The following is a 13,837-nucleotide window of genomic DNA, read 5'->3' as shown; positions in this document are numbered from 1 at the left end:
TGAGCCAGTAGACTGGGATAGTTTACCAATTCCTGAGCTAAATTTGCCCATCTTCAAGACTAAGAAGACAAAGACTAGAGCCAGCAAGAGAGTGAAGCCTGTTTCTCTCAAATCCAAAGGTCTAACCAAATCCCAACCCACAGTCAATAAGAGAGATCTCATGTACATTTGTGATATCAAGGAATTCTTAGACTTGAATCTCTACGTGAATGAATTGGAAGAAGTGAGAGGAATTGATGCTTACAGACATCTTCCTGAAAGACTGATATTCAAATATAAGGGAGGGAAAGAGATGACATGGCCTCTTCACAGGATTCTCCAAGAAATCCAATCTGTTCTAATTAAAGTCCACTCATCCTTCAAGAAGAACTTTGGATACAATGTGACTGCAAGAAGAACAGTTCTAAAGAGGATTGAGGAACTAAGGAGTATTAGAGCCAAAGATGCACTTCCAAAAACTCTATCCATTCCCTTTACTGGAAAGAGAGTGCATCTAAGGCCCTATTGGATGATGGAGTTCATGGATGATAAAGGTGTCAGAAGATTCTTCAGAATGGAGGACCAACTGAGTATCTCTAGGAATGAGACTCTTTTGGAAATTCAGGAAATGCTAAATCTCTCAGAAGCTAATGAACTAGAATTCCATTGACAACTTCATAATCAAATTGAAGAAAAAAACAGAAGGCTTGGGAAGAAATCCAGACAATCAAGGAAATAGATCTATCTGCTCAGACTGAGGAGCATCTTGATTACAATTGTGAGCAATTTCTTTGTGTACTTTGCATTGTTCAACTTTCAGCAATACTGTAACACTTATTAGTTTTATCTACTATTTTTCAATCTGTATTTTCTTTTTGGGTGTTTTGTTATCATCAAGTTTCTCTTAATTTATGGCTATAATTCCAGTAGACATAAATTGGGGGAGATTGTTAGGAATATGTTGTGTACTTGATGATAAGCTAAACAAAACACCTTAGTAAATTTAACTTAGTGAATTTTGTAGCACCCGATGGATGATCAATTATAGTCCCGATGGATGATTCAATATAGTCCCGACGGATGACTAATTGATATCCATCGGGTGAGCAGCTTATGTAACAATAAGTCATGGAGCACATTTCTGCAAACAACTTTGTATAGTTTCTGTAGTAGCTTATGAGTCATGGAGACTGCTAGTAGATGTGCATAATAGGTTGATTAAATGTAAATATAAGATGTCTTGTAATTCTGCATAAATGAAATGGAGTCAAGTGATAAATGGCTATCCGACGGATGATTAACAAAGCTACCCGACGGATGATTAACAAAGCTCCCCGACGGATGATCAACAAGGCAACCCGACGGATAACAAACATGTACACGACAGATGATCAATTCAAACATCTGTTGACAGTGATAACACAGTCACATGCGTTGGGTGTTTGCAAAAGGAATGTGGCAGCCTATTTAGCAGGAAAATGAGAACAAAAAAGCATTACCATTTTCATGCAAGCTATGAAGGTTTTCAAAGATGCTGGAATAGACTGACGAAGTAGCATAGAGTTAGACTTGATAGTTTTATTTTATTATCTTGTCTTTTTGTTATGTAAACTTGGTGATATATAAACCAAGTGTAGCAAGTAAAACAATAACTAACAAGACTAAGAAGATATATTCTCAGAGAAACATTTATAAGCTGTATCCTTAGCATTTCTCTGTAAGTTTTAGTTGTTCATACTTATAAGCAGCTGTGAGCTTATTTGAGCTACACAGAGAGTTCCACCAGAAAGTTTTAAAGACTTGTGTTTTTATTACTTGTGTCTTGATTTATATAATTCTCTCATTCTGTACTCTGCAAATCGAACACATATATATTATTGAGTTAGAACCATTTTTCGTAAATCTTAAAAAGAAGCCAGAATTACATTCAACCCCCCTTCTATAATTCTTGTTGTATTGTTAGGGAATAACAGAAATGAATAAGTTGAAGGATGATTCCAAACACTAGAAGATGCGCTAATCGTCCATATTATAGATTTTTAAGGGGAATGAAGTGACCAGTTGACGTTAATCGAATTACCGAAAATAACAAGTTATCATGCGGGCATTGGAATGGCTATAAAGTTTTGTACGGAAGAAAAAATCGTTCTCCCTTAGGTTGGGAAGAATTTGGTAAACGGAGGATACTTGGACCATAATTGAGTCGATAGACCAAAGAAATTCCTAGTACTTATCAGAACCCGGCTAATGGTAGCCCAGGATGAATACTAGAGATATGCAGACCAGAACTATAAGGATAGAGAGTACGACGTAACAGACCAAGTAATGTTGAGAGTGCCTCCCGAGGAGGGAGTGATGAGATTCAAAAGGTAAAGAAATGTTGAACCCAAGGTTTATTGGACCAGTTGAAATCTTTAAAGGACTAAGAAAGTTGGCTTATAAATTAGCACCATCATCGAACAGTCACCAAGTTTATAACGAGTACCACGAATTGAGGTTAGGAAATTTAACCGCCAATGCCAAACATATGATTAAAAATGAGCTAATAAACTTACAGCCATACTTAGCGTATGTGGAGTAACGTGTAGAGGTCATAGGTCTACAAGAACGAGTACCCGGAAATATATTTGACGGATGACTGGAAATTTTATGAAGAGATCCAATACTGCGAAGTCAACGTGATAACTCGAGCTGGTCATGTGAGAAGCGTATCACCGCCTATTTCTAAACTAATTCCAGGACGGAATCCTTTTAAGGAGGGAAGACTGTAAGAACCCAAATTTTTGACATCGGTAAAAGACCTTTATGAATAGTAACCTTGTGGTTTAATAAAAACTTTTGCGACCATACCATATACGAGTTCTTAATTTAAGATTCCGAGTTCATATTGTGATTATACGTACCAAATGAGTGTATGTAAACGCTATTAGTTTTCGAAAAAAATGAACTTTAAAAAAGACCATATCTATGAACTATCAAGGATTACGAAGATCACAATATAATTATAAATTTAAAATCCTAAAAATTCAAATCCAAGAACGATACTTCAAAACATAATGAACGTATACGAAAAGATTTATATCGCAAACCGTTTGCGAGAATTTATTACAAAAATGAATAAGCGAACGAGCGAACGCGCAAACGAATAAATAAACATATCGAACCAAGCCAACTAAACTAACTAACCATGGTAAGAAACTAACCATGGATAGGTTACCAAATAGTAACCTAAACTAGGAAGCATGATGACCTAAAACTAGGAATAGTAAAGCTAAAACCTAAACTAGATAGGTTAGCTTGTAAACCTAGGAAGCTAGAAGATATGTCCTAAGATATGCCAAGACTTTCTAGTCTTAGGTTATGTACTAGAATTATACAAATCATATAATACAATCTTTCAAGAGAAGCAACCAAGAAGCAAGAAAACTCTCTCTCTCTCTCTCTCTCTCTCTCTCTCTCTCTCCTCACTTCTCTTCCATTCGGCCCAAGCAAGAAAAAGAAGAAAACCAATTTCAAAACTCTCTCTTCTAGCCATGGAAAAAATCTACCATTAATTACCAAGCTTCATATATCCTAAACTAAGTTAAGATAAATTTTTGAGCTCAATTCATTGACGTTTGATGGGTGAAATAAATTCAAGAAAAGTGATAATGAATAACATGAATAGTAACTTTTCTTTGGTTTCTTTATTTTTATGGTTGATATAGGTTCCAAAAACCCAATCAAGTATTCCAAAGACTCCACCATCATCAAGAACACATATCAAGCTTTCAAGAAAGGTATAAATCTTTGACCCATCTTTATTTAAGGTTTAAGTTTCAAGAACCTTTGAAATCCTAGTTATAAACTTAGTTTTAGTGGTTGATTTGTTGTAATCTTGATGTTTAGTTTATTAGTTATAATATTGATGATTATTACCTCAATAACATGATGTTTTTTAGAGGAGTTATTTTGGGGTGATTATTTGATGATTGATGGTGGTAGTATAGAGATTTAAGACGTAAACGAAACTCGGATCGTAATCATAATCTTGCTAAAATGAACAAAACTCAACATTAAGTTTCTGCAGAAAGTCCGGAATGTATAACAATATTTTATTGAAAAGTAACACTTTATTATGATAAAAAAATTTATGAGGATCATTTAGGCGCTTGAATCGCTTGATTCCGATTTACGGATCAAAAGTTATGAACGTTTTAGTAAAAGTGATTTACGCGACAAAAACTGCTACGAATTACGAACTTTGGGAATATAATTGATCAACTTAAAAATATTCATAAATCATGAAAGTTTTAAAAAAAGTAGTAGATAGAGTTCCTTAACTTCTATAAAAATTTCAAGTGAAAATAAGGATTTTTCAATTTTATAAAAATACCGGAACCGAGACCGCGCGATTAGAAAACAGTTAGAAATCCTAAACGGAGCCGACGATGAAAATGTAAACGGACATAAGGTATTCGAAAAGAAAGCAACCCTGACATGAATGAGTACCTAAAGGAATAATAAGGGTAAAATAAGTTGCGAGAACTATTAATAAGTAACGCGAGTGTATGAGTCACTATAAATAAGAACGGAAGCTAACGAAACGATATATGTTTATTATTATAGATTTCTGAGCGGACCATAGAGCATCCTCCACCTCAATATACTCATATATTGTTATGTTGTAAAATGATTGTTTTACTATCTTTTGCATAAATGTCATGCTTGCCATGATATTAGTATTTGAGTTTTCGCATAAATAACGATTGTGTTACGATGTATATATGTCGTAGAATATTTTAACACCACAATGAGCGTGATGTATGATTATAAGACCGAGAGTCGGTCAGAGTTTTAAAACGAAAACCCGAGAATCATTCCGGAGATGTTTTGGACGATTAAAGTCCGTACTTATTTTATTCTAAGGGACTCAATGTCCACTTGCGAAACATTAATACCTTGAACTTTTATTAAAATGATTTCCAAAGATCGTATTCCCTCAACTATTTTTAATTACTCGAATAATGGATATTATTTCAATTATTTATTAATATAGAAGAATTATTCTCCAGCGATTATTTATTTCAGACTCGATTAATTATATTATTAAAGATTACTTTAATTACTTAAAACATAAATTAGTTGAGGAATATTATTTCAAATATCCTTTTAAAATGTAATTATTCGAGGTTAAATTATTTAATAATTATTATTAATTATTTTTTAATGATTTAATATGATTTAAAAATCATAAAACCTGATTTAAAATACTCCTGCATTTCAGAAAATCATACGAATATTTTCAGATCATCGATGAATATATCTCGACTTATTTTAAAATATTTAAGCATAGTTTCAATAGAAAACTCCCCTTATTCATTTATCTGTTGACAACGACCAACTCACATCCTTAGTACTTCCTCCGAAAATTCTCGAAAGTACATATATATGTATATACATATGAGACGAGTTGTGCCTATCAACAAGCAAAACTCTTGGGGAACTTCGATATAGTTCGATGATTCCAAGTATATGATAAGATTCTTAAAATGAACATAGGAGGGGTAGAGATCCAGTACTTCGTGGACTGGGAAGACTGCTATATAAATTTTTCCGTATGAGAAGGTACCATGTGTATCGAGGGACATACGAACTACGCAAAATAAACCCGAGATGAATGGGGAAGCATATATAGCCCGAATGCGGCTAGGGTGACAACCGGGCGTATGGAAGTCATCCATCTACATGTAGAAAAGTATACCTTTATATGACTGATCATCGTATCTCGAGGGCTCCAGTGAAGGTCCTAAATTCTTCCAATTGGAATTGTGATTCAATACCATAACCCAAGCCTAGGTGCTGGGTTTACCATTAAGGTATTTGTATGATAATAAAGGAGTTGTTTTCGAAAGAAGATGTGAATCACTGAGGAAAACTATTTTAAATAAATATATTATCGTATATGGAATTATACTTGAATTTCTCATATAGTCTTTTCATACTGTACATTACTATGGATGATCATTATTGCTCACTCTTGCTTTCTTCTAAATGTCATAACATAACAGATAACCAGTATGCTGGTGTGGGACTTAGTCACTTGCAGTCATGCAGAGAATCCCTGACTGTTTTATCTCAGGTGGGCCAGAGTATCAGATAGTTATAAGATATCAGTCGTAATTATTGTAACTTCATGTAGAGGTTACGAATAATTGTTTGAGATCCTATAAAATACATTTAAGTTATAATAACAGATGATACTTGTTGTATGTCATTTCTAAGGCTATAACTTGTGAGTGTGTTAGATTGGGGATCTGTGATATGGAATTATTGGACTATTGAGTTAAATGCTGGTTACACATGATTGAAGGATTGCGTGACAACCCAGATTCCTGACCCCAGATTTGGGAGCGTTACAACATGTTTCTGTAGGGAATAATGAAAGCCACTATCAGCGAATACCAAATGAATTAGACTAGACACAAAAACCAATATATGCACTATAACCTGCTGATCAGTCAGGATATAGCGCGGATCTATACCCAACTGCATAGACCCACCAACATTCTCCGACGATCTGAAATTACTCGAATGATTTTCCGAAATCAGAAAGTATGTTTTAAATCGGATCTATGATTTTTAAATAAAAAATAAACCCTTTAATAAATAATAATTTATTAATGATAATCGATAAATAATTAAACCTCAAATGAGTTTACTCTTTAAAGAGTATTTAAAATAATATTCCTCAACTAGTTTATGTCTACGTAGTCAATAATCTTTAATCATTAATCAAGTTTGAAATAAATAATTGTTGGGGTATACTACTCCCATAATAAAAGAATAAGTATATAGTATTTATTATTCGAACAATAAATATAGTTAAGGGAATATGATCGTTGGGAAATCGTTTTAATAAAAGTTCGAGATATTTTAATGCTTCGTAAGTGGACGTTGAGTCCCTTTTAAAACGTACTACTATTGACTTATAACCGTCCTATAATATCACCGAAATGATTTCCGGGTTTTTATCTTAAATCTCGACTGACACTCGGTCTTATATAATAAGACACGCTTATAGCGGAATAAACATTTCACGATATATACTTATCGTAAAACATCACTACATTATGCAAAAATTCAACAACTACGTATCATGACAAACATGGTATTTATGCAAGATAGTAAAACAATCCTTTCACAACACAACAGTAAAATGTAATTGGGTTTGTAAACTTGCCTGGGATTTTCCGAGGTGGAGGATGCTCTAGGTTCTGCTCGGAAATCTATAACCATAAACACAATTCACTTCGTTAGGTCCCGTTCTAATTTACGGCGACTCGCACTCATGTGCTTACTTATTATGCACCCTCTCACCTTATACTACCCTTATTATTTCTTTAAGTCATTATTCACATTATGGTCGCTTCCTTTTTATAAGTATATTAGTTCATTCTCATTATTGTCGTCGGCTCCGCTTATGGATTCTTACGGTTTCTACTCGCGCGGTCTCGGCTCCGATATTTTTATAAAATTGAGAAATAATTATTTTCACTTGAAATTTTTGTGGAAGTTAGAAAACTAAATATTTTACTCTCTGTAAAAATTTTATGATTTATGAACGCTTTTAAGTCGATCCTTTATATTTTCAAACTTCGTAATTTGTAGCAGTTTTTGTCGCGTAAATCACTTTTACTAAAATGATCATAACTTTTGATCCGTAAATCGGAATCAAGCGATTCAAGTGCCTAAACGATCCTTATAACATTGTATATCATAATAAAGGGTTATTTTTCAACAAACTACAGTTTAACACTTCGGGACTTTCTGCAAAATCTTAAAGTTACGATTTATTGGTTTTAACAGAGTTACATTTACGATCGGGGTTTCGTTTACACCCTAACTCTTAACACAACCACCAACAATAATCATTTCATCATAAACACACAATATCCCATCAAGAACATCATGTTATTGAGGCAACAACAATCAACCTTAATCTACTTAACTTAAATACCAAGATGTCATCAATACCACTCATTGAACTAGGTTTACTACCACATACTAAATGGATCTTAAAATAAATCTTAAATTAAGTTGGGCCAAAGAGTTTTACCTTTCTTGAAAGCTTGAGATGTGTTCTTGAGGATGGTGGAGGCTTGGAAGTGCTTGGTATGGTTTTTGGAACCTAAAATCACCATTAAAATCAAGAAACCAAAGAGAGGTTACTATTCATACTATTCACTAGTGACTTTCTTGATTTTATTTCATGCATCAAACCTTGATAAAAAGAGATGAAAGAATTTTCTTTACTTAGTTTAATTGCTAGGAAGCTTGAAAATTAATGGGATGATTTTACCATGGCTAGAACTTGAGTTTTGATTTTTGAATTCCTCCCCCCTTTTTGAAATTGCCGAATGGAAGAAGTGAAGGGGTGGGGGGTATTTATGTTTGATTCTCTTGGTTGCTTCTCTTGGTTGCTTCTATGAAATGGGGTGTGATATCTTCCACTTGATTTTTATTCTCCTAGGTTGAATCCTAGGTTTATTCTTGTAACAAATCTTGGGGACAAAATTTAAGTAGCTTGCTAGGTTACAAGCTAACTATATGGGTTAGCTTCCTTAGCACACTATTTTGCTAGCTAGCTTGATCATCCTATGGTTAGCTCACTATTTGATGAAGTAACCATGGTTACTTTCTTACCATGGTTCAGTTAGTGCATTACGTTTATTTAATCTTTTACGCGTTCGCTCGATCGCTTAAACGTTTTCGTAATACTTACTCGTAAATGGTTCGCGACGTAATTCCTTTAGAATTTATTCCTTATATTTTAAATTATCATACTTGAATATAAATCCATAGGGCTTTAATCTCGTAATTATATTGTGATCCCCGTATTCCTCGATGAGTCGTAAATACGGTCGTTTTTCAAAGTTCATTTTCTTTGAAAACTAATAGCGTTTACATACACTCATTTGGTATGTATAATCGTAATATCAACTCTGAAACTCATTTTCTCATGTACTACATAGTGTGGGCTCGAAAGTTTTTTCCGTCCTTCAGGGTTACTATTCATTAAACGTTTTACAAGGTCTCAAAATTTCGAGTTATTACAGTCTTCCTCTCTAACAAGGATTCCGTCCCGGAATCAATTAGAAAATAAGTGGGGGTATCTATTCCTCATTGCGTCTTCAAGTTCCCAAGTTGTCTCTTCGATATTTTGATTTCTCCATAAGATCCTAACCAGCTTCACAGTCTTGTTCCTCAGCACTTGCTCTTTTTGGTCCATTATCCTTACTGGTTGTTCGATGTAAGTCAGGTCTGGTTGTAAATCTACCTGTTCGTATTCTATTACATGTCGTGCATCTGCATGGTACTTCCTTAACATGGACACGTGGAACATGTTGTGCACTTGCTGCAAATTAGGAGGCAAGGCGAGCTCGTAGGCTAAAGGTCCTATTCTCCTTAAAATTTCAAAGGGTTCTATGAATCTGGGACTTAGCTTCCCTTTCTTCCCAAATCTCATCATTCCTTTCCATGGAGATACCTTCAATAACACAGAATCTCCTACTTCATATTTCCTATCCTTCCTGGTCTGGTCGGCGTACTTCTTTTGTCTGTCCTGGGCTGCTACCAGTCTTTTCCTGATGAGTCCTACCATTTCCTTGGTCTGCTGGACTAACTTTGGTCCTAATATCTTGTGTTCTCCAACTTCGTCCCAACACAGGGGATAGCGACATCTTCTTCCGTAAAGAGCTTCATACGGGGGCATTCCTATGCTAGCGTGATAGCTATTGTTGTAAGCAAATTCGATCAGGGGTAAGTGGTCATTCCAATTTCCTTTGAAATCAATGGCACACACTCGTAGCATATCTTTTAGGGTCTGAATAGTCCTTTCGCTTTATCCATCAGTCTGGAGGTGGTAGGCGGTACTCATGTTTAGTCTGGTGCGTACGCATTCTTGGAAGCTTCTCCAAAATCAGGAATTAAACCTCGGGTCTCTATCTGACACTATGGCTACCGGAACGCCGTGTCTAACTACAATTTCCTTCAAATAAATATCCACCAACTTGTCTACGGTGTATCTTTCGTTGATTGGTAGGAAGTGTGCGGACTTGGTCAATCTATCTATGACAACCCATATGGCATCGTGATTGGTCTTTGTTCTTGGTAAGCCTGTCACAAAATCCATGGCTATATGCTCCCATTTCCATTCTGGAATTTCCAGGGGCCGTAACAGTCTACTAGGTCGCTAGTGTTCAGCCTTCACCCTCTTGCATGTCAAGCACTTGCTGACCCACTCTGCCACTTCTCTTTTCATGTTAGGCCACCAATAATATTCCTTAAGGTCACGGTACATCTTCAAACTTCCTGGGTGGATTGAATATCTGGAGCTGTGCCCTTCGTGCAGCAGCTCATCCTTTAACTCTTGCACATTTGGAATCCAAATTCGGGACGCATACCTCATGATCCCTTTCTCGTCCTTCTCGCATCTCACTTCTTCACCGATCAATGTTCCCCTTTCTTCACTCATCTTCTTTTCCTGACATACTCGTATCTTTTCAGTCAGCTCTGGCATTAGCTTAATCTCAAATAATCATTCCGTTCCCTTACCGGTCATTCTCACATCAATTTCCATCTTTTCAAATTCTTTAATCAACTCCTCCGATGTCATTATCATCTTGAGTATTTCCTTCCTACTAAGGGCGCCAGCCACCACATTGGCTTTACCCGGGTGATACAAAATTTCACAGTCGTAGTCTTTTATCAACTTTAACCATCTCCTCTGTCTCATGTTCAGTTCCTTCCGAATGAAAATATATTTGAGGCTTTTATGGTCAGTGTAGATCTCACATTTCTCACAGTACAAATAATATCTCCAAATTTTTAGGGCAAACACTATGGCTGCTAATTCTAGATCATGTGTAGGGTATCCGCTCTCATATTCCTTAAATTGTCGAGAGGCATACACTATAACTTTGCCGTGCTGCATCAGTACACATCCTAATCCTTTAAGCGATGTGTCGCTGTATATCACAAACTCTCCCTTTCCATCAGGAAGAGCGAGCACTGGTGCTGACACCAGCCTCCTTTTCAGCTCTTGAAAACTCTCCTTACATTTCTCTGTCCATACAAACTTTTCTGTCTTCCGGGTAAGTCTAGTCATTGGATCGGCTATCTTAGCAAAATCTTGCACGAACCTTCGGTAATATCCTGCTAAACTCACAAAACTCCTAACCTCCGTTGGGGTAGTTGGTCTTTCCTAATTGGATACCGCCTCTATTTTGGCAGGGTCAACTAAAACTCCTTTGCTACTCACTACATGTCCTAAAAACTGAAGTTCTCTTAACCAAAACTCGCACTTCGAGAACTTGGCATACAATTTCTCATTCCTCAAGATTTCTAAGATTATCCTCAAATGTTCAACATGTTCTTGCTCTGTCTTTGAGTAGATCAGAATATCATCTATAAAAACTATCACACATATATCTAGGTACTTTTTGAACACTCTGTTCATCAAATCCATAAAGGTTGCGGATGCATTGGTTAACCCAAACGACATGACTAAGAACTCATAGTGTCCATACCTAGTGCGAAAAGCAGTCTTCAGTATATCTTCCGGTTTGATTTTCAACTGGTGGTATCCTGTTCTCAAATCTATTTTGGAAAAATGTACAGCTCCCTTGAGTTGGTCGAATAGGTCATCAATTCTGGGGAGAGGGTACCTATTCTTAATAGTCAGCTTATTCAGCTCTCGATAGTCTATGCATAATCTCATACTGCCGTCCTTTTTCTTTACGAACAGTACTGGCGCTCCCCATGGCGACACATTGGGTCTTATCATTCTATTATCTAATAACTCTTGCAGTTGAGAAGCTAGTTCCTTCATCTCAACTGGGACTGGCCTATATGGGGCCTTGGATACTGGTGTCGTTCCTGGTGCTAATTCTATAGCAAACTCTATTTCCCGGTCAGGTGGTAATCCTGGTAAATTCTCTGAAAATACATCCTCGAATTCATTTACTACATATATGTCCTGTATATTAGGGACTTCTTTCTTGGTATCTACCACGTAAGCCAAATAGACCTCGTTACCTTTCCTTAATAATCTTCTTGCCTGTAGCATGGTTAGAAATTTCTGGTTCTGTCGTTGACCTTTAAACACTACTTCTTTTTCATTCTGCACTCTTATCTTTACTCTCTTCTATTCACAATCTATTTACGCTCCGTTACTGGATAACCAATCCATTCCTAAGATTACATCAAATTCTCCTAATGCGAATGGGATTAGGTCAACCTCGAAGACCTTCCCTTCTAAGTTCAACTTGCACTTAGGGTGTACTTGATTTACAAGAATTATTTCTTTGTTTGCTATTTCCACTTGTAATATCTCACGTAAGGGTATGGCATTAAGTTTTAAATTTTCAGCAAAATCTTGAGATATAAAAGATTTAGTTGCTCCAGAGTCAAATAGGACATTTGCATTTTCGGAATTTAAAAAAGGGTACCTGCTATCACATCAGTGTTTCGAACAGCATCCTGAACAGTCATGTTGAAGGTCCTAGCAGCTGGGGGTCGGTTGGATGCAGCTCTGCTCATACCTGAGACTGGGGGCTTCATTATCGGGCAATCCTTCTACATATGTCCTACTTTCCCATATTGGAAACATGTCTTGCTATATTGGGGAAAGTTGTTGGCAAGGTGTCCATGTTGGTCGCCCCTGTAACATTTTAGAGGGGCTCTCGCCTGGTTGCATAACCCAAGGTGTCTTCTCTTACAGGTCTGGCACTCTGGTATTGGGGCGCGGGGTTGGCTATGAAATGTGGCCCTAGATTGTCCGCCGCCCTGGTCAACACTCTCACTCGGGGCCTTTCTGAATCCGGGGCCTCGTGCAGGTTGGGACACTACTCCCCTGATGAACCTGCTTGGAAGGCTCCTGTTCCCGGTTCCTATTCTTTGGCTTCCTATCTTCCTTTTCCTATTTTCCTTCTCCTTCACACTCTGCTTACTGCCAGCTTCAACAATCGAGGCTTTCTGCACTAAGGTGGCATAGTCTTCCAGCTCAAACACTGCCACTCAGTTTTGGATCCATTGTTTTAGACCAAGCTGAAACCTTCGCACTTTCTTCTCTTCGGTATTCACAAATTCAGGCACAAATCTCAACAACTCGGTAAATTTGGCCTCATATTCTGCTATAGTCATCTTATCCTATTTCAACTCCAGAAACTTAATCTCTATCTGGGTCTCCATAAACCTAGGGAAATACTTGTCTAAGAACAGTCGAGTAAATCTATCCCATTGAATCAAAGCATTGGTCTCTAGGTTTCGTTTGGACTCCCACCAGTAGTTAGCTTCTCCTTTCAGCATGTAAGACGTGAAAATGGTCTTGTGCCGTTCCTCAACACTTAGTATCTCGAAGGACTTTTCTATTTCTTTGAGCCAGGCCCGTGCTTCAACGGGGTCGGCAGATCATAGAAACTCTGGGGGTTTGAGAGATTTGAAGGCCCTAAAGGCTGTAGCTGCAGTCTATTGGGCAGCATGTGGCTGTGGTGGAATAGGTTGTTGGTTCAGATTTGCTCTTAGCAGTTCCACAAATTCATTCATGGGATTTCCTCCCTGATGGGTATCCCCAGCCTCTTCTTCTACATATTCTTCCTCATTATATTCATTATAGTCTAAGTCCTCTTCACTTTCCTCATTCACTACAGGGTCAGGTTCACTCCGTTGTTGATTAACAGATTCTGCGGGCTGTGTCCTGGTTCTTCTTCTACGGGGTGGCATTGTTCTGATATTGAAAATTGGTCAACATGGTTGTAATTATAACAGTTGGATTATTTTATTCATATGTAAGCATGTCATTTCTTATCTAACATGT

Source organism: Apium graveolens, chromosome 7 (assembly GCF_009905375.1).
Source record: "Apium graveolens cultivar Ventura chromosome 7, ASM990537v1, whole genome shotgun sequence".
Lineage (NCBI taxonomy): Eukaryota > Viridiplantae > Streptophyta > Magnoliopsida > Apiales > Apiaceae > Apium > Apium graveolens.
The sequence above is the reverse complement of the archived record's forward strand: the minus strand, read 5'-3'. Positions refer to the sequence as shown.